This window comes from Scyliorhinus torazame, chromosome 27 (assembly GCF_047496885.1).
Source record: "Scyliorhinus torazame isolate Kashiwa2021f chromosome 27, sScyTor2.1, whole genome shotgun sequence".
In the NCBI taxonomy this organism is placed as follows: Eukaryota; Metazoa; Chordata; class Chondrichthyes; order Carcharhiniformes; family Scyliorhinidae; genus Scyliorhinus; species Scyliorhinus torazame.
In genome coordinates this window covers 35,500,339-35,521,833 of record NC_092733.1, presented here as the reverse complement: position 1 = coordinate 35,521,833, position 21,495 = coordinate 35,500,339, and the positions used below count along the sequence as shown (strand labels likewise).

Below are 21,495 nucleotides of genomic sequence, written 5' to 3'. Positions count from 1 at the left end.
TTCTGGACTGTACACTGTTACAGGATGGGTTGTAATGGGGACATACCTGGAATGTGCACTGTTACAGTGTGTAGTGGTGATATACAAAGAACAAAGAAATGTACAGCACAGGAACAGGCCCTTCGGCCCTCCAAGCCCGTGCCGCCCATGCTGCCCGACTGAACTACAATCTTCTACACTTCCTGGGTCCGTATCCCTCTATTCCCACCCTATTCATATATCTGGACTGTACACAATTACAGTGTGTAATGGGGATGTGTCTGGACTGTACACTGTTACAGTGTGCAATGGGGATATATCTGGACTGTGCACTGTTAGTGTGTAATGGGGATATATCTGGACTGTACACTGTTACAGTGTGCAATGGGGATATGTCTGGACCTGTAAACTGTTCCAGTGTGTAATGGTGATATGTCTGGACTGTACACTGTTAGTGTGTAATGGGGATATGTCTGGACTGTGCACTGTTACAGTGTGTAATGGGGATATATCTGGACTGTACACTGTTACAGTGTGCAGTGGGGATATGTCTGGACTGTACACTGTTCCAGTGTGTAATGGGGATATGTCTGGACTGTGCACTGTTACAGTGTGCAATGGGGATATATCTGGACTGTACAACTGTTACAGTGTGTAATGGGGATATTTCTGGACTGTGCACTGGTACAGTGTGTAATGGGGATATATCTGGACTGTACACTGTTACAGTGTGTAATGGGGATATATCTGGACTATACACTGTTACAGTGTGCAATGGGGACATATCTGGACTGTGCACTGGTACAGTGTGTAATGGGGATATATCTGGACTGTACACTGGTACAGTGTGTAATGGGGATATATCTGGACTGTACACTGTTACAGTGTGTAATGGGGATATATCTGGACTATACACTGTTACAGTGTGCAATGGGGACATATCTGGACTGTGCACTGGTACAGTGTGTAATGGGGATATATCTGGACTGTACACTGTTACAGTGTGTAATGGGGATATATCTGGACTGTACACTGTTACAGTGTGTAATGGGGATATGTCTGGACTGTGCACTGTTACAGTGTGTAATGGGGATATATCTGGACTGTACACTGTTACAGTGTGTAACGGGGACATTTCTGGACTGTACACTGTTCCAGTGTGTAATGGGGATATTTCTGGACGGTACACTCTTACAGTGTGTAATGGGGATATGTCTGGACTGTGCACTGTTACAGTGTGCAATGGGGATATATCTGGACTGTGCACTGTTACAGTGTGTAATGGGCATATATCTGGACTGTACACTGTTACAGTGTGCAATGGGGATCTGTCTGGACCTGTACACTGTTCCAGTGTGTAATGGTGATATGTCTGGACTGTACACTGTTACAGTGTGTAATGGGGATATATCTGGACTGTGCACTGTTACAGTGTGCAATGGGGATAGGTCTGGACTGTACACTGTTCCAGTGTGTAATGGGGATATATCTGGACTATACACTGTTACAGTGTGCAATGGGGACATATCTGGACTGTACACTGTTACAGTGTGCAATGGAGATAGAACTAGACTGTGCACTGTTACAGTGTGTAATTGAGATATATCTAGACTGTGCACTGTTACAGTGTGCAATGGAGATATATCTGGATTGTACACTATTACAGTGTGTAATGAGGATATGTATGGACTGTACACTGTTACAGTGTGTAATGGAGATATATCTGGACTGTGCACTGTTACAGTGTGCAATGGGGATATATCTGGACTGTGCACTGTTACAGTGTGCAATGGGGATATATCTGGACTGTGCACTGTTACAGTGTGTAATGGAGATATATCTGGACTGTACTCTGTTACAGTGTGTAATGGAGAAATATCTGGACTGTACACTGTTACAGTGTGCAATGGGGATATATCTGAACTGTGCACTGTTACAGTGTGGAACGCGCATATATCTGGACTGTGCACTGTTACAGTCAGTAATGGGGATATATCTGGACTGTGCACTGTTACAGTGTGTAATGGGCATATATCTGGACTGTACACTGTTACAGTGTGCAATGGGCATATATCTGGACTGTGCACTGTTACAGTGTGTAATGTGGATATATCTGGGCTGTGCACTGTTACAGTGTGTAATGGGCATATATCTGGACTGTACACTGTTACAGTGTGCAATGGGGATATTTCTGGACTGTACACTGTTCCAGTGTGTAATGGGGATATGTCTGGACTGTACACTGTTACAGAGTGTAATGGGGATATATCTGGACTGTGCACTGTTACAGTGTGTAATGGGCATATATCTGGACTGTACACTGTTACAGTGTGCAATGGGGATATGTCTGGACCTGTGCACTGTTCCAGTGTGTAATGGTGATATGTCTGGACTGTACACTGTTACAGTGTGTAATGGGGATATATCTGGACTGTGCACTGCTACAGTGTGTAACGGAGATATATCTGGACTGTGCACTGTTACAGTGTGCAATGGGGATATGTCTGGACTGTACACTGTTACAGTGTGCTATGGGGATATATCTGGACTGTATACTATTACAGTGTGTAATGGGGATATGTCTGGACTGTACACTGTTACAGTGTGCAATGGGGATATATCTGGACTGTGCACTGTTACAGTGTGCAATGGGCATATATCTGGACTGTGCACTGTTACAGTGTGTAATGTGGATATATCTGGGCTGTGCACTGTTACAGTGTGTAATGGGCATATATCTGGACTGTACACTGTTACAGTGTGCAATGGGGATATTTCTGGACTGTACACTGTTCCAGTGTGTAATGGGGTTATGTCTGGACTGTACACTGTTACAGAGTGTCATGGGGATATATCTGGACTGTGCACTGTTACAGTGTGTAATGGGCATATATCTGGACTGTACACTGTTACAGTGTGCAATGGGGATATTTCTGGACCTGTGCACTGTTCCAGTGTGTAATGGTGATATATCTGGACTGTACACTGTTACAGTGTGCAATGGGGATATGTCTGGACTGTACACTGTTCCAGTGTGTAATGGTGATATGTCTGGACTGTACACTGTTACAGTGTGTAATGGGGATATTTCTGGACTGTGCACTGTTAGTGTGTATTGGGGATATATCTGGACTGTACACTGTTACAGTGTGTAATGGGGATATATCTGGACTGTACACTGTTACAGTGTGTAATGGGGATATGTCTGGACTGTACACTGTTACAGTGTGCAATGGGGATATATCTGGACTGTACACTATTAGTGTGTAATGGGGATATGTCTGGACTGTACACTGTTACAGTGTGCATTGGGGATATATCTGGACTGTGCACTGTTACAGTGTGCAATGGGCATATATCGGGACTGTGCACTGTTACAGTGTGTAATGTGGATATATCTGGGCTGTGCACTGTTACAGTGTGTAATGGGCATATATCTGGACTGTACACTGTTACAGTGTGCAATGGGGATATTTCTGGACTGGACACTGTTCCAGTGTGTAATGGGGATATGTCTGGACTGTACACTGTTACAGAGCGTAATGGGGATATATCTGGACTGTGCACTGTTACAGTGTGTAATGGGCATATATCTGGACTGTGCACTGTTACAGTGTACAATGGGCATATATCTGGACTGTACACTGTACCAGTGTGTAATGGGGATCTATCTGGACTGTGCACTGTTACAGTGTGTAATGGAGTTATATCTGGACTGTACACTGTTACAGTGTGCAATGTGGATATATCTGGACTGTGCACTGTTGCACTGTGCAATGGGGATATATCTGGACTGTGCACTGTTACAGTGCGCAGTGGTGATATATCTGGACTGAACACTGTAACAGTGTGTAATGGGGATATGTCTGGACTGTACACTGTTACAGTGTGTAATGGAGTTATATCTGGACTGTACACTGTTACAGTGTGCAATGTGGATATATCTGGACTGTGCACTGTTACACTGTGCAATGGGGATATATCTGGACTGTACTCTGTTACAGTGTGTAATGGAGATATATCTGGACTGTACACTGTTACAGTGTGCAATGGGGATATGGCTGGACTGTACACTGTTACAGTGTGCAATGGGGATATATCTGGACTGTGCACTGTTACAGTGTGCAATGGGGATACATCTGGACTGTACTCTGTTACAGTGTGTAATGGAGATATATCTGGGCTGTACACTGTTACAGTGTGTAATGCGCATGTATCTGGACTGTGCACTGTTACAGTGTGCAATGGGGATATATCTGGACTGTACACTGTTCCAGTGTGTAATGGAGATATATCTGGACTGTGCACTGTTACAGTGTATAAAGTGCATATATCTGGACTGTGCACTGTTACAGTGTGCAATGGGCAGATATCTGGACTGTACACTGTACCAGTGTGTAATGGGGATCTATCTGGACTGTGCACTGTTACAGTGTGTAATGGAGTTATATCTGGACTGTACACTGTTACATGTGCACTGGATATATATGTGGACTGTGCACTGTTACACTGTGCAATGGGGATATATCTGGACTGTGCTCTGTTACAGTGTGTAATGGAGATATATCTGGACTGTACACTGTTACAGTGTGCAATGGGGATATGTCTGGACTGTACACTGTTACAGTGTGCAATGGGGATATATCTGGACTGTACACTGTTCCAGTGTGTAATGGGGATATGTCTGGACTGTACACTGTTACAGTGTGCAATGGGGATATGTCTGGACTGTACACTGTTACAGTGTGCAATGGGGATATATCTGGACTGTACACTGTTCCAGTGTGTAATGGGGATATGTCTGGACTGTACACTGTTTCAGTGTGTAATGGGGATATGTGTGGACTGTAACCTGTTACAGTGTGCAATGGGGATATATCTGGACTGTGCACTGTTACAGTGTGTAATGGGCATATATCTGGACTGTACTCTGTTACAGTGTGCAATAGGGATGTATCTGGACTGTGCACTGTTACTGGATGGGTTGTAATGGGGACATACCTGGAATGTGCACTGTTACAGTGTGTAGTGGTGATATACAAAGAACAAAGAAATGTACAGCACAGGAACAGGCCCTTCGGCCCTCCAAACCCGTGCCGCCCATGCTGCCCGACTGAACTACAATCTTCTACACTTCCTGGGTCCGTATCCCTCTATTCCCATCCTATTCATATATCTGGACTGTACACAATTACAGTGTGTAATGGGGATATATCTGGACTGTACACTGTTACAGTGTGTAATGGGGATGTGTCTGGACTGTACACTGTTACAGTGTGTAATGGGGATATATCTGGACTGTACACTGTTACAGTGTGCAATGGGGATTTGTCTGGACCTGTAAACTGTTCCAGTGTGTAATGGTGATATGTCTGGACTGTACACTGTTACAGTGTGTAATGGGGATATGTCTGGACTGTGCACTGTTACAGTGTGCAATGGGGATATATCTGGACTGTGCACTGGTACAGTGTGTAATGGGGATATATCTGGACTGTGCACTGTTACAGTGTGTAATGGGCATATATCTGGACTGTACACTGTTACAGTGTGCAATGGGGATCTGTCTGGACCTGTACACTGTTCCAGTGTGTAATGGTGATATGTCTGGACTGTACACTGTTACAGTGTGTAATGGGGATATATCTGGACTGTGCACTGTTACAGTGTGTAATGGGGATATATCTGGATTGTACACTGTTACAGTGTGCAATGGGGATAGGTCTGGACTGTACACTGTTCCAGTGTGTAATGGGGATATATCTGGACTATACACTGTTACAGTGTGCAATGGGGACATATCTGGACTGTACACTGTTACAGTGTGCAATGGAGATAGAACTAGACTGTGCACTGTTACAGTGTGTAATTGAGATATATCTAGACTGTGCACTGTTACAGTGTGCAATGGAGATATATCTGGATTGTACACTATTACAGTGTGTAATGAGGATATGTATGGACTGTACACTGTTACAGTGTGTAATGGAGATATATCTGGACTGTGCACTGTTACAGTGTGCAATGGGGATATATCTGGACTGTGCACTGGTACAGTGTGTAATGGGGATATGTCTGGACTGTGCACTGTTACAGTGTGCAATGGGGATATATCTGGACTGTGCACTGTTACAGTGTGTAATGGGCATATATCTGGACTGTACACTGTTACAGTGTGCAATGGGGATCTGTCTGGACCTGTACACTGTTCCAGTGTGTAATGGTGATATGTCTGGACTGTACACTGTTACAGTGTGTAATGGGGATATATCTGGACTGTGCACTGTTACAGTGTGTAATGGGGATATATCTGGATTGTACACTGTTACAGTGTGCAATGGGGATAGGTCTGGACTGTACACTGTTCCAGTGTGTAATGGGGATATATCTGGACTATACACTGTTACAGTGTGCAATGGGGACATATCTGGACTGTGTACTGGTACAGTGTGTAATGGGGATATATCTGGACTGTACACTGTTACAGTGTGTAATGGGGATATATCTGGACTGTACACTGTTACAGTGTGTAATGGGGATATGTCTGGACTGTGCACTGTTACAGTGTGTAATGGGGATATATCTGGACTGTACACTGTTACAGTGTGTAATGGGGACATTTCTGGACTGTACACTGTTCCAGTGTGTAATGGGGATATTTCTGGACTGTACACTGTTACAGTGTGTAATGGGGATATGTCTGGACTGTGCACTGTTACAGTGTGCAATGGGGATATATCTGGACTGTGCACTGTTACAGTGTGTAATGGGCATATATCTGGACTGTACACTGTTACAGTGTGCAATGGGGATCTTTCTGGACCTGTACACTGTTCCAGTGTGTAATGGTGATATGTCTGGACTGTACACTGTTACAGTGTGTAATGGGGATATATCTGGACTGTGCACTGTTACAGTGTGTAATGGGGATATATCTGGATTGTACACTGTTACAGTGTGCAATGGGGATAGGTCTGGACTGTACACTGTTCCAGTGTGTAATGGGGATATATCTGGACTATACACTGTTACAGTGTGCAATGGGGACATATCTGGACTGTACACTGTTACAGTGTGCAATGGAGATAGAACTAGACTGTGCACTGTTACAGTGTGTAATTGAGATATATCTAGACTGTGCACTGTTACAGTGTGCAATGGAGATATATCTGGATTGTACACTATTACAGTGTGTAATGAGGATATGTATGGACTGTACACTGTGACAGTGTGTAATGGAGATATATCTGGACTGTGCACTGTTACAGTGTGCAATGGGGATATATCTGGACTGTGCACTGTTACAGTGTGCAATGGGGATATATCTGGACTGTGCACTGTTACAGTGTGTAATGGAGATATATCTGGACTGTACTCTGTTACAGTGTGTAATGGAGATATATCTGGACTGTACACTGTTACAGTGTGCAATGGGGATATATCTGAACTGTGCACTGTTACAGTGTGGAACGCGCATATATCTGGACTGTGCACTGTTACAGTCAGTAATGGGATATATCTGGACTGTGCACTGTTACAGTGTGTAATGTGGATATATCTGGGCTGTGCACTGTTACAGTGTGTAATGGGCATATATCTGGACTGTACACTGTTACAGTGTGCAATGGGGATATTTCTGGACTGTACACTGTTCCAGTGTGTAATGGGGATATGTCTGGACTGTACACTGTTACAGAGTGTAATGGGGATATATCTGGACTGTGCACTGTTACAGTGTGTAATGGGCATATATCTGGACTGTACACTGTTACAGTGTGCAATGGGGATATGTCTGGACCTGTGCACTGTTCCAGTGTGTAATGGTGATATGTCTGGACTGTACACTGTTACAGTGTGTAATGGGGATATATCTGGACTGTGCACTGCTACAGTGTGTAACGGAGATATATCTGGACTGTGCACTGTTACAGTGTGCAATGGGGATATGTCTGGACTGTACACTGTTACAGTGTGCTATGGGGATATATCTGGACTGTATACTATTACAGTGTGTAATGGGGATATGTCTGGACTGTACACTGTTACAGTGTGCAATGGGGATATATCTGGACTGTGCACTGTTACAGTGTGTAATGTGGATATATCTGGGCTGTGCACTGTTACAGTGTGTAATGGGCATATATCTGGACTGTACACTGTTACAGTGTGCAATGGGGATATTTCTGGACTGTACACTGTTCCAGTGTGTAATGGGGTTATGTCTTGACTGTACACTGTTACAGAGTGTCATGGGGATATATCTGGACTGTGCACTGTTACAGTGTGTAATGGGCATATATCTGGACTGTACACTGTTACAGTGTGCAATGGGGATATTTCTGGACCTGTGCACTGTTCCAGTGTGTAATGGTGATATATCTGGACTGTACACTGTTCCAGTGTGTAATGGTGATATGTCTGGACTGTACACTGTTCCAGTGTGTAATGGGGATATTTCTGGACTGTGCACTGTTAGTGTGTAATGGGGATATATCTGGACTGTACACTGTTACAGTGTGTAATGGGGATATGTCTGGACTGTACACTGTTACAGTGTGCAATGGGGATATATCTGGACTGTACACTATTAGTGTGTAATGGGGATATGTCTGGACTGTACACTGTTACAGTGTGCATTGGGGATATATCTGGACTGTGCACTGTTACAGTGTGCAATGGGCATATATCGGGACTGTGCACTGTTACAGTGTGTAATGTGGATATATCTGGGCTGTGCACTGTTACAGTGTGTAATGGGCGTATATCTGGACTGTACACTGTTACAGTGTGCAATGGGGATATTTCTGGACTGTACACTGTTCCAGTGTGTAATGGGGATATGTCTGGACTGTACACTGTTACAGAGCGTAATGGGGATATATCTGGACTGTGCACTGTTACAGTGTGTAATGGGCATATATCTGGACTGTACACTGTTACAGTGTGCAATGGGGATATGTCTGGACCTGTGCACTGTTCCAGTGTGTAATGGTGATATGTCTGGACTGTACACTGTTCCAGTGTGTAATGGGGATATATCTGGACTGTGCACTGTTACAGTGTGTAATGGGGATATATCTGGACTGTACACTGTTATAGTGTGTAGTGGTGATATATCTGGACTGTACACTATTACAGTGGGTAATGGGCATATGGCTTTGTGAAGGGTAGGTCATGCCTCACAAACCTTATTGAGTTCTTTGAGAAGGTGACTGAACAGGTAGATGAGGGTAGAGCAGTTGATGTGGTGTATATGGATTTCAGCAAAGAGTTTGATAAGGTTCCCCATGGTAGGCTATTGCAGAAAATACGGAGGCTGGGGATTGACGGTGATTTAGAGATGTGGATCAGAAATTGGCTAGCTGAAAGAAGACAGAGGGTGGTGGTTGATGGGAAATGTTCAGAATGGAGTACAGTCACAAGTGGAGTACCACAAGGATCTGTTCTGGGGCCGTTGCTGTTTGTCATTTTTATGAATGACCTAGAGGAAGGCGCAGAAGGGTGGGTGAGTAAATTTGCAGACGATACTAAAGTCGGTGGTGTTGTCGATAGTGTGGAAGGATGTAGCAGGTTACAGAGGGATATAGATAAGCTGCAGAGCTGGGCTGAGAGGTGGCAAATGGAGTTTAATGTAGAGAAGTGTGAGGTGATTCACTTTGGAAGGAATAACAGGAATGCGGAATATTTGGCTAATGGTAAAGTTCTTGAAAGTGTGGAAGAGCAGAGGGATCTAGGTGTCCATGTACATAGATCCCTGAAAGTTGCCACCCAGGTTGATAGGGTTGTGAAGAAGGCCTATGGAGTGTTGGCCATTATTGGTAGAGGGATTGAGTTCCGGAGTCGGGAGGTCATGTTGCAGCTGTACAGAACTCTGGTACGGCCGCATTTGGAGTATTGCGTACAGTTCTGGTCACCGCATTATAGGAAGCACGTGGAGGCTTTGGAGCGGGTGCAGAGGAGATTTACCAGGATGTTGCCTGGTATGGAGGGAAAATCTTATGAGGAAAGGCTGATGGACTTGAGGTTGTTTTCGTTGGAGAGAAGAAGGTTAAAAGGAGACTTAATAGAGGCATACAAAATGATCAGGGGGTTGGATAGGGTGGACAGTGAGAGCCTTCTCCCGCGGATGGAAATGGCTGGCACGAGGGGACATAACTTTAAACTGAGGGGTAATAGATATAGGACAGAGGTCAGAGGTAGGTTCTTTACGCAAAGAGTAGTGAGTCCGTGGAATGCCCTACCTGCTACAGTAGTGAACTCGCCAACATTGAGGGCATTTAAAAGTTTATTGGATAAACATATGGATGATAATGGCACAGTGTAGGTTAGATGGCTTTTGTTTCGGTGCAACATCGTGGGCCGAAGGGCCTGTACTGCGCTGTATTGTTCTATGTTCTATGTTCTATCTGGACTGTACACTGTTACAGTATGTAATGGAGATATATCTAGACTGTGCACTGTTACAGTGTGTACAAAGAACAAAGAAATGTACAGCACAGGAACAGGCCCTTCGGCCCTCCAAGCCCGTGCCGACCATGCTGCCCGACTAAACTACAATCTTCTACACTTCCTGGGTCCGTATCCTTCTATTCCCATCCTATTCATATATTTGTCAAGATGCCCCTTAAATGTCCCTATCGTCCCTGCTTCCACTACCTCCTCCGGTAGCGAGTTCCAGGCACTCACTACCCTCTGCGTAAAAAACGTGCCTCGTACATCTACTCTAAACCTTGCCCCTCTCACCTTAAACCTATGCCCCCTAGTAATTGACCCCTCTACCCTGGGGAAAACCCTCTGACTATCCACTCTGTCTATGCCCCTCATAATTTGTACACCTCTATCAGGTCTCCCCTCAACCTCCTTCGTTCCAGTGAGAACAAACCGAGTTTATTCAATCGCTCCTCATAGCTAATGCCCTCCATACCAGGCAACATTCTGGTAAATCTCTTCTGCACCCTCTCTAAAGCCTCCACATCCTTCTGGTAGTGTGGCGACCAGAATTGAACACTATACTCCAAGTGTGGCCTAACTAAGGTTCTATACAGCTGCAACATGACTTGCCAATTCTTATACTCAATGCCCCGGCAAATGAAGGCAAGCATGCCGTATGCCTTCTTGACTACCTTCACCACCTGTGTTGCCCCTTTCAATGACCTGTGGACCTGTACTCCTAGATCTCTTTGACTTTCAATACTCTATTTTTTTTTTTTAGTGAATGATAGAACCCTCAGGAGTATTGAAAGAACCCTCAAGAGTATTGTAATTCAGATATATGTAGACTGCACTGTTACAGTGTGTTATTGAGATATATCTAGACTGTACACTGTTACAGTGTGTAATGGAGATATATCTAGACTGTGCACTGTTACAGTGTGCAATGGAGATATAACTAGACTGTGCACTGTTACAGTGTGTAATTGAGATATATCTAGACTGTGCACTGTTACAGTGTGTAATTGAGATATATCTAGACTGTACACTGTTACAGTGCGTAATGGAGATATATCTAGACTGTGCACTGTTACAGTGTGCAATGGAGATAAAGCTGGACTGTACACCATTACAGTGTGTAATGAGGATATGTATGGACTGTACACTGTTACAGATTGTAATTGAGATATATCTAGACTGTACACTGTTACAGTGTGTAATGGAGATATATCTAGACTGTGCACTGTTACAGTGTGCAATGGAGATATGTCTGGACTGTACACTATTACAATGTGTAATGAGGATATATATGGACTGTACACTGTTACAGTGTGTAATGGAGATATATCTGGACTGTGCACTTACAGTGTGCAATGGGGATATATCTGGACTGTGCACTGTTACAGTGTGCAATGGGGATATATCTGGACTGTGCACTGTTACAGTGTGTAATGGAGATATATCTGGGCTGTACACTGTTACAGTGTGTAATGGGGATATGTCTGGACTGTACACTGTTACAGTGTGCAATGGGGATATATCTGAACTGTGCACTGTTACAGTGTGGAATGCGCATATATCTGGACTGTGCACTGTTACAGTCTGTAATGGGGATATATCTGGACTGTGCACTGTTACAGTGCGTAATGGGCATATATCTGGACTGTGCCCTGTTACAGTGTGCAATGGGGATATATCTGGACTGTACACTGTTACAGTGTGCAATGGGGATATGTCTGGACTGTACACTGTTACAGTGTGCTTTGGGGATATATCTGGACTGTACACTGTTAGAGTGTGTAATGGAGATATATCTGGACTGTACACTGTTACAGTGTGCAATGGGGATATGTCTGGACTGTACACTGTTACAGTGTGCAATGGGGATATATCTGGACTGTACACTGTTCCAGTGTGTAATGGGGAAATGTCTGGACTGTACACTGTTACTGTGTGTAATGGGGATATGTCTTGACTGTGCACTGTTGCAGTGTGTAATGGGGATATGTCTGGACTGTACACTGTTACAGTGTGCAATTGGGATATATCTGGACTGTGCACTGTTACAGTGTGTAATGGGCATATATCTGGACTGTACACTGTTCCAGTGTGTAATGGGGATATGTCTGGACTGTACACTGTTACAGTGTGTAATGGGGATATATCTGGACTGTGCACTGTTACAGTGCGTAATGGGCATCTATCTGGACTGTACACTGTTACAGTGTGCAATGGGGATATATCTGGACTGTACACTGTTCCAGTGTGTAATGGGATATGTCTGGACTGTACACTGTTACAGTGTGTAATGGCGATATATCTGGACTGTACACTGTTACAGTGTGCTTTGGGGATATATCTGGACTGTACACTGTTAGAGTGTGTAATGGAGATATATCTGGACTGTACACTGTTACAGTGTGCAATGGGGATATGTCTGGACTGTACACTGTTACAGTGTGCAATGGGGATATATCTGGACTGTACACTGTTCCAGTGTGTAATGGGGAAATATCTGGACTGTACACTGTTACAGTGTGTAATGGGGATATATCCGGACTGTGCACTGTTACAGTGTGTAATGGGCATATATCTGGACTGTACACTGTTACAGTGTGCAATGGGGATATGTCTGGACTGTGCACTGTTGCAGTGTGTAATGGGGATATGTCTGGACTGTACACTGTTACAGTGTGCAATGGGGATATATCTGGACTGTGCACTGTTACAGTGTGTAATGGGCATATATCTGGACTGTACACTGTTCCAGTGTGTAATGGGGATATGTCTGGACTGTACACTGTTACAGTGTGTAATGGGGATATATCTGGACTGTGCACTGTTACAGTGTGTAATGGGCATATATCTGGACTGTACACTGTTACAGTGTGTAATGGGGATATGTCTGGACTGTACTCTGTTACAGTGTGCAATGGGGATGTATCTGGACTGTGCACTGTTCCTGGATGGGTTGTAATGGGTACGTATCTGGACTGTGCACTGTTACAGGATGGGTTGTAATGGGGACATACCTGGAATGTGCACTGTTACAGTGTGTAGTGGTGATATACAAAGAACAAAGAAATGTACAGCACAGGAACAGGCCCTTCGGCCCTCCAAGCCCATGCCGCCCATGCTGCCCGACTAAACTACAATCTTCTACACTTCCTGGGTCCGTATCCCTCTATTCCCATCCTATTCATATATCTGGACTGTACACTATTACAGTGTGTAATGGGGATATGTCTGGACTGTACACTGTTACAGTGTGCAATGGGGATATATCTGGACTGTACACTGTTACAGTGTGTAATGGGGATATGTCTGGACTGTACACTGTTACAGTGTACAATGGGAATATATCTGGACTGTGCACTGTTACAGTGTGTAATGGGCATATATCTGGACTGTGCACTGTTACAGAGTGTAATGGAGATATATCTGGACGGTACACTGTTACAGTGTGCAATGGGGATATATCTGGACTGTACACTGTTACAGTGTGTAATGGAGATATATCTGGACTGTACACTGTTACAGTGTGCAATGGGAATATATCTGGACTGTGCACTGTTACAGTGTGTAATGGGCATATATCTGGACTGTGCACTGTTACAGTGTGTAATGGGGATATATCAGGACTGTGCACTGTTACAGTGTGTAATGGCCATATATCTGGACTGTACACTGTTACAGTGTGCAATGGGGATATTTCTGGACTGTACACTGTTACAGTGTGTAATGGGGATATGTCTGGACTGTACACTGTTACAGTGTGTAATGGGGATATATCTGAACTGTGCACTGTTACAGTGTGTAATGGGCATATATCTGGACTGTACACCGTTACAGTGTGCAATGGGGATATGTCTGGACCTGTACACTGTTCCAGTGTGTAATGGTGATATGTCTGGACTTTACACTGTTACAGTGTGTAATGTGGATATATCTGGACTGTACACTGTCCCTGTGTGCAATGGGGATATGTCTGGACTGTACAGTGTTCCTGTGTGTAATGGGGATATGTCTGGACTGTACACTGTTACAGTGTGCAATGGGGATATATCTGGACTGTGCACTGTTACAGTGTGTAATGGGCATATATCTGGACTGTACACTGTTACAGTGTGCAATGGGGATATGTCTGAACTGTACACTGTTACAGTGTGCGATGGGGATGTATCATGGAGTTAACCTGACCCACAACTTTTACTTGATTGTGGTATGGGGAGCACACGGCCCACTCTACAGGTGTTGTACAGCAGAAATCGAAAAGTATTTTTTAAAGCAAAACAATGTTTATTCTATGAACTCAAGTTCACCTTTTTAAAACATACAATGAACATCTTAGCAACCATTAATTCAAATACAACCCCCAAAGAATACACTAAGTAATCCATAATAACTTCCCAAACAACATCCAGAAGACAAAAGAAACATCTTTTAACGGAAGCACATCAGGTTTGCATTCACCACTGAGTACATTTATAATTCTGAATTCACCAAATGATCAAGAGATAGTTTTTTCATGGAAGAGAGATCAACAGTACACCTGCTTTGTCTGGCTTCAGCTCCAACACTGAAACGAAACCAAAGAAAAAACAGACACACCCAAGCTTTTCTCAAAGTGAAACTAAAAAACAGAGCCAGAGCTCAGCTCCACCCACACTCTGACATCACTGCAGTAACATGAGCAGACAAACATTTCTTAAAGTGACATTCTCATGACAAGTGTGTAATGGGCATATATCTGGACTGTACACTGTTACAGTGTGTAATGGGCATCTATCTGGACTGAACACTGTTACAGTGTGTAATGGAGATATATCTAGGCTGTACACTGTTACAGTGTGTAATGGAGATATATCTAGACTGTGCACTGTTACAGTGTGTAATGCAGATATATCTAGACTGTACACTGTTACAGTGTGTAATGGGGATATGTCTAGACTGTGCACTGTTACAGTGTGTAATGGAGATATATCTAGACTGTACACTGTTACAGTGTGCAATGGGGATGTATCTGGACTGTGCACTGTTACAGGATGGGTTGTAATGGGGACGTATCTGGACTGTATTCTGTTGCAATGTGTAATGGGGATGTATCTGGACTGTACACTGTTACAGGATGGGTTGTAATGGGGACATATCTGGACTGTACTCTGTTACAATGTGTAATGGGGATATAGCTGGACTATACACCGTTACAGGTTGGGTTGTCATGGAGATATATTTTTTGATTTAATTTTTGATTTGATTTATTGTCACATGTACCGAAGTACAGTGAAAAGTATTTTTCTGCGGCCGAGGGAACGTACACAGTGCGTACATAGTAGACAAAATGAATAATCGACAGAGAAATGATACATCGACAAACACTGATTGGTTACAGTGCGGAACAAGGGCCAACAAGAGTAACATAGGGCATCGTGAATAGTGTTCTTACAGGGAACAGATCAGTCCGAGGGGAAGTTGTTGAGGAGTCTAGTAGCTGTGGGGAAGCAGCTGTTCCTGTGTATGGATGTGCGGGTCTTCAGACTTCTGTATCTTCTGCCTGATGGAAGGGTCTGGAAGAAGGCAATGCCTGGGTGGGAGGGGTCTCTGACAATGCTGTCTGCCTTCCTGAGGCAGCGGGAGGTGTATACAGAATCAATGTGGGGGTGGCAAGTTTGTGTGATGCGTTGGGCTGAGTTCACCACACTCTGCAGTTGCTTGCGATCTTGGACCGAGCAGTTGCCATACCAGGCTGTAACGCAGCCGGATAGGATGCTCTCTGTCGCACATCTGTAGAAGTTTGTGAGAGTCGATGCAGACATGCAGTTGGAGTTAAATCTTGTCACACAGTCATGTGTGTATAGGGAGTACAGTAGAGGACTGAGCACACATCCTTGCGGGGCCCCGGTGTTGAGGACTATTGTGGAGGAGGTGCTGTTGCCTAACCTGACAGATCGCGGTCTGTTGGTGAGGAAGTCAAGGATCCAGCTGCACAGGGAGGGGTCAAGTCCAAGATTGCGGAGTTTGGTTATTAGTCTTGTCGGGATAATGGTGTTGAAAAAAAGGGAGGCAAGGCTTCCTTCGAGCCAGAATATGTCTGGACCGTACCCTGTTACAGGATGGGTTGTAGTGGGGACATATCTGGACTGTACACTGTTACAGGATGGGTTGTAACGGGGATATTGAGTGTCAGCTTGAGAGCCTCATTCACTTTTTTCTTATTGTTTCCTGAGTTTAGCCCGAGCTCTTTGTCCATTCTCGCCTCTCTCGTTGCAAATGGATTGACCTCGCCGGCTCTTTTTGTGTTTAACTACTTAACGCTAATTGATTCTCACTCCAGAGCATTGCGTTAATTAGCCCTCCGTATCGGCCTATAATCCACGAAAGGATTAGAGTTGACATGAAAGCTCCTTCTATTATCCAGAAAGCTGGTAATTACATCGCCTGAGCCGATCAATACTTTCTCTCGGATAAAACACGTTTGAAATCTCAGCCCCGTCGAGAATGGCGCCTCCATCTGGTTCAGCTTTGGCAGGTTGTGAGGTATTCAAGCTTCGTCAGTGATTTCGCCAGTGGGGAGTTAGAAGTCGATCTGCCTTGTTCTGGAAAGTGCCGGAATTAACCACGAGCTTTTGTAGTTTGTACCAAACCCTCCCGGGTTTTCGCTGGGCTTCCTCAGAATGAAACCTTGGTGCAGCCAGTCCGTCCTGGGTATTGGTGGTGTTTGCTTTCTGTGTCACTTGCTCCTTACCCGCCCTACTGCTCCTGCCTGCTTTTCCCCGCTTCATATTATGTTGCTTTGGGGTTTAAACTCTCGTAAGCAAAGACCTCACTGGCCACCTGCCTGACTCTTGTAAGTGCCAGGTAGTCTAGAGTGTCAGACAAGTCACATTACTGAGAGGCTGTTGCCAATGGATACGGCCTCCATGTTTGTCTTGGTCCGAGGCCGCTTTTATGAGAGGAGAAATAAAGAAAATAGTTGGCAAGGCTGCCCCATCATAACTCAAAAGAGTTTTCCGTCTCTCCTCCCCTGCGAGGTACAGAGCTCCAAGCTGCATTCAGCAGCCAGTTCTGGCCCAGTTCCAGGTTCGGCCTCAGCTTGTTTATGTGTAATGTAAAGCAGGGAGTGAGGTGGCGTTTACCCTCGCTGCCCCGGACAAAATTTATCCCTCCGCCGACGTCACAAAAAAACAGATCGTTTTGTTGTCTGTGGGAGCTTACTGTGCACAAATTGGCTGACATATTTCTCAACATTATAAGCAGTGTCTACCCTTCAAAAAGAAGTTCATCGGCCATAAAGCGCTTGGTGACGTCAGCAGTTTGTGAAAGGCGCTATATAAATGCAACGAAAGAGTCACCGAACTCGAAACATTAGCTCTTTTCTCTCCCTACAGATGCTGCCAGAGTTGCTGAGATTTTCCAGCATTTTCTCTTTTGTTTCAGATTCCTGCGTCCGCAGTTATTTGCTTTTATGTTATATAAATGCAAATCTCTTTCAATCCGTCATCAGTAGAGACACCAGCCATCCCTAGACGTTAGGCTCTGGCATTCCTTCTCTCACCCTCTCCTGCACTCTACCACAGTGCCTTTTTAGTAAATTTGGAGTCTCCAATTATTTTTTTTCAAATTTAGCGTGGCCAATCCACCTACCCTGCACATCTTTCTGGGCTGTGGGAGTGAGGCCCACGCAGACAGGGGGAGAATGTGCAAACTCCACCCGGACAGTGACCAAAACCCAGGTCCTCGGTGCCGTGAGGCAGCAGTGCTAACCACTGCGGCACGGTACCGCCCCGCTCCAGCTATCACTTGGGAGTAAACCTCTGGTCAGCTACCGTCTCATCTCCTTCGCGGGTTCAGGGTCAACCTCTGTCAGGCTGGCCACTGCATTAAAGGAACCATCGGAAGATTGCGAAATGTTCTGATGAGGGGGAAGAAGGGATTGGTCCCCCGATTGGCAAGAAAGCCACGCGAGGCAGCACGGTAGCACAAGTGGATAGCACTGTGGCTTCACAGCGCCTGGGTCCCAGGTTCGATTCCCCGCTGGGTCACTGTGTGCGGAGTCTGCACGTTCTCCCCGTGTCTGCGTGGGTTTCCTCCGGGTGCTCCGGTTTCCTCCCACAGTCCAAAGACGTGCAGGTTAGGTGGATTGGCCATGCTAAATTGCCCTTAGTGACCAAAAAAGGTTAGGAGGGGTTATTGGGTTACGGGGATGGGGTGCAAGTGAGGGCTTAAGTGGGTCGGTGCAGACTTGATGGGCCGAATGGCCTCCTTCTGCACTGTATGTTCTATGTTCTATGTTCAGAATGAAAGAAATTGATGAGAATGGTGGACATGGGCTTTTTTCCCCCCCCCCACAGGGTTGGTGGGTGTGTGGGATTCGCTGCAGGGGCTCAAACCCACATCTTATATATGTTCTTGATAAGTACGTACCGGTCAGGCAGGGAGGAAGGCGTCGAGCGAGGGAACCGTGGTTTACCAAAGAAGTGGAATCTCTTGTTTAGAGGAAGAAGGAGGCCTATGTGAAGATGAGGTGTGAAGTTTCAGTTGGGGCGCTTGATAGTTACAAGGTAGCGAGGAAGGATCTAAAGAGAGAGCTAAGACGAGCAAGGAGGGGACATGAGAAGTATTTGGCAGGTAGGATCAAGGAAAACCCAAAAGCTTTCTATAGGTATGTCAGGAATAAAAGAATGACGAGGGTAAGAGTAGGGCCAGTCAAGGACAGGGATGGGAAGTTGTGTGTGGAGTCTGAAGAGATAGGCGAGATACTAAATGAATATTTTTCGTCAGTATTCACTCAGGAAAATAGAATGTTGTGGAGGAGAATGCTGAGACCCAGGCTATTAGAATAGATGGCATTGAGGTACGTAGGGAAGAGGTGTTGGCAATTCTGGACAGGCTGAAAATAGATAAGTCCCCAGGGCCTGATGGGATTTATCCTAGGATTCTCTGGGAGGCCTGGGAAGAGATTGCTGAGCCTTTGGCTTTGATTTTTATGTCATCATTGGCTACAGGAATAGTGCCAGAGGACTGGAGGATAGCAAATGTGGTCTCTTTGTTCAAGAAGGGGAGTAGAGAGAACTCGGGAGTCAGTGTTTAACAATACGGGTGGGGGGGTCACCCATTTAAGTTGGGGATGAGGAGAAATCTTTTCTCTGAGAGTTGTGAGTCTCGGGAACTATCTTCCTCGAAAGGTGGTTGAAAGTGAGTCTTTCTGAATGTTTTTTAAGGCTGAGCGAGAGTGATTCTTGATGACCGAGGGGGTGAAAGGTTATCGGGGCGTCAGAAGGAACGTGGGGTTGAGGTTACAATCAGATCAGCCAATGACCCTGTTTAATGGCGGGGCAGGCTCGAGGGGCCGAGTGGCCTCCTCCTGATCCTAATGTGTATATTCATGTGTGTAAAACACTGGGACAGGGTTAATGGCCCGTTTCAGAGCTGAGACATTCTAGGAAGAGACAAACAACCATGCTTCCGTCTGTCAGGATGACCTCCCTCCCCGCCCCTCCCCACCCCTCCCCTTCCTCTGCGACCCTTTCTACCTCACCAATTCTCTGGTGACCTGCCGCTCCACCAAAACCTCTCCCCTCCCCACACCCACTTGCCCGCCCCTCTGTATCTGACCCGTACTGCACCTGTCCTGGGAGTGTTTGATGTGGACAGTGTAGAGGGAGCTTTGCTCTGTAACTAACCCCGTGCTATACATGTCCTGGGAGTGTTTGATGGGGAGAGTGTAGAGGGAGCTTTACTCTGTATCTAACCCCGTGCTGCACCTGTCCTGGGAGTGTTTGATGGGGACAGTGTAGAGGGAGCTTTACTCTGTATCTAACCCCGTGCTGCACCTGTCCTGAGAGTGTTTGCTGGGGAGAGTGGAGAGGGAGCTTTACTCTGTATCTAACCCCGTACTGCACCTGTCCTGAGAGTGTTTGATGGGGACAGTGTAGAGGGAGCTTTACTCTGTATCTAACCCCATGCTGTACCTGTCCTGGGAGTGTTTGATGGGGACAGTGTAGAGGGAGCTTTACTCTGTATCTAACCTCGTGCTGTGCCCGTCCTGGGAGTGTTTGATGGGGACAGTGTAGAGGGAGCTTTACTCTGTATGTAACCCCGTGCTGTACCTGTCCTGGGAGTGTTTGCTGGGGAGAGTGTAGAGGGAGCTTTACTCTGTATCTAACCCCGTACTGCACCTGTCCTGGGAGTGTTTGATGGGGACAGTGTAGAGGGAGCTTTACTCTGTATCTAACCCCGTGCTGTACCTGTCCTGTGAGTGTTTGATGGACAGTGTAGAGGGAGCTTTACTCTGTATCTAACCCCGTGCTGTACCTGTCCTGGGAGTGTTTGATGGGGACAGTGTAGAGGGAGCTTTACTCTGTATCTAACCCCGTGCTGTACCTGTCCTGGGAGTGTTTGATGGGGACAGTGTAGAGGGAGCTTTACTCTGTATCTAACCCCGTGCTGTACCTGTCCTGGGAGTGTTTGATGGGGAGAGTGTAGAGGGAGCTTCACTCTGTATCTAACCCCGTGCTGTACCTGTCCTGGAAGTGTTTGATGGGGACAGTGTAGAGGGAGCTTTACTCTGTATCTAACCCCGTGTTGTACCTGTCCTGGGAGTGTTTGATGGGGACAGTGTAGAGGGAGCTTTACTCTGTATCTAACCCCGTGCTGTACCTGTCCTGAGAGTGTTCGATGGGGACAGTGTAGATGGAGCTTTACTCTGTATCTAACCCCGTGTTGTACCTGTCCTGGGAGTGTTTGATGGGGACAGTGTAGAGGGAGCTTTACTCTGTATCTAACCCCGTGCTGTACCTGTCCTGGGAGTGTTTGATGGGGACAGTGTAGAGGGAGCTTTACTCTGTATCTAACCCCGTGCTGTACCTGTCCTGGGAGTGTTTGATGGGGAGAGTGTAGAGGGAGCTTCACTCTGTATCTAACCCCGTGCTGTACCTGTCCTGGAAGTGTTTGATGGGGACAGTGTAGAGGGAGCTTTACTCTGTATCTAACCCCGTGTTGTACCTGTCCTGGGAGTGTTTGATGGGGACAGTGTAGAGGGAGCTTTACTCTGTATCTAACCCCGTGCTGTACCTGTCCTGAGAG

At 45.5% G+C, this 21,495-nt stretch overlaps 1 protein-coding gene across 1 annotated transcript in view; it reads left to right on the top strand.

The window, feature by feature from the left end:
• Positions 1 to 21,495, top strand: part of LOC140403348 (rho GTPase-activating protein SYDE1-like) — a 110,547-nt gene that overhangs the window by 36,094 nt on the left and 52,958 nt on the right. The gene's annotated exons all lie outside the window — the stretch shown is intronic.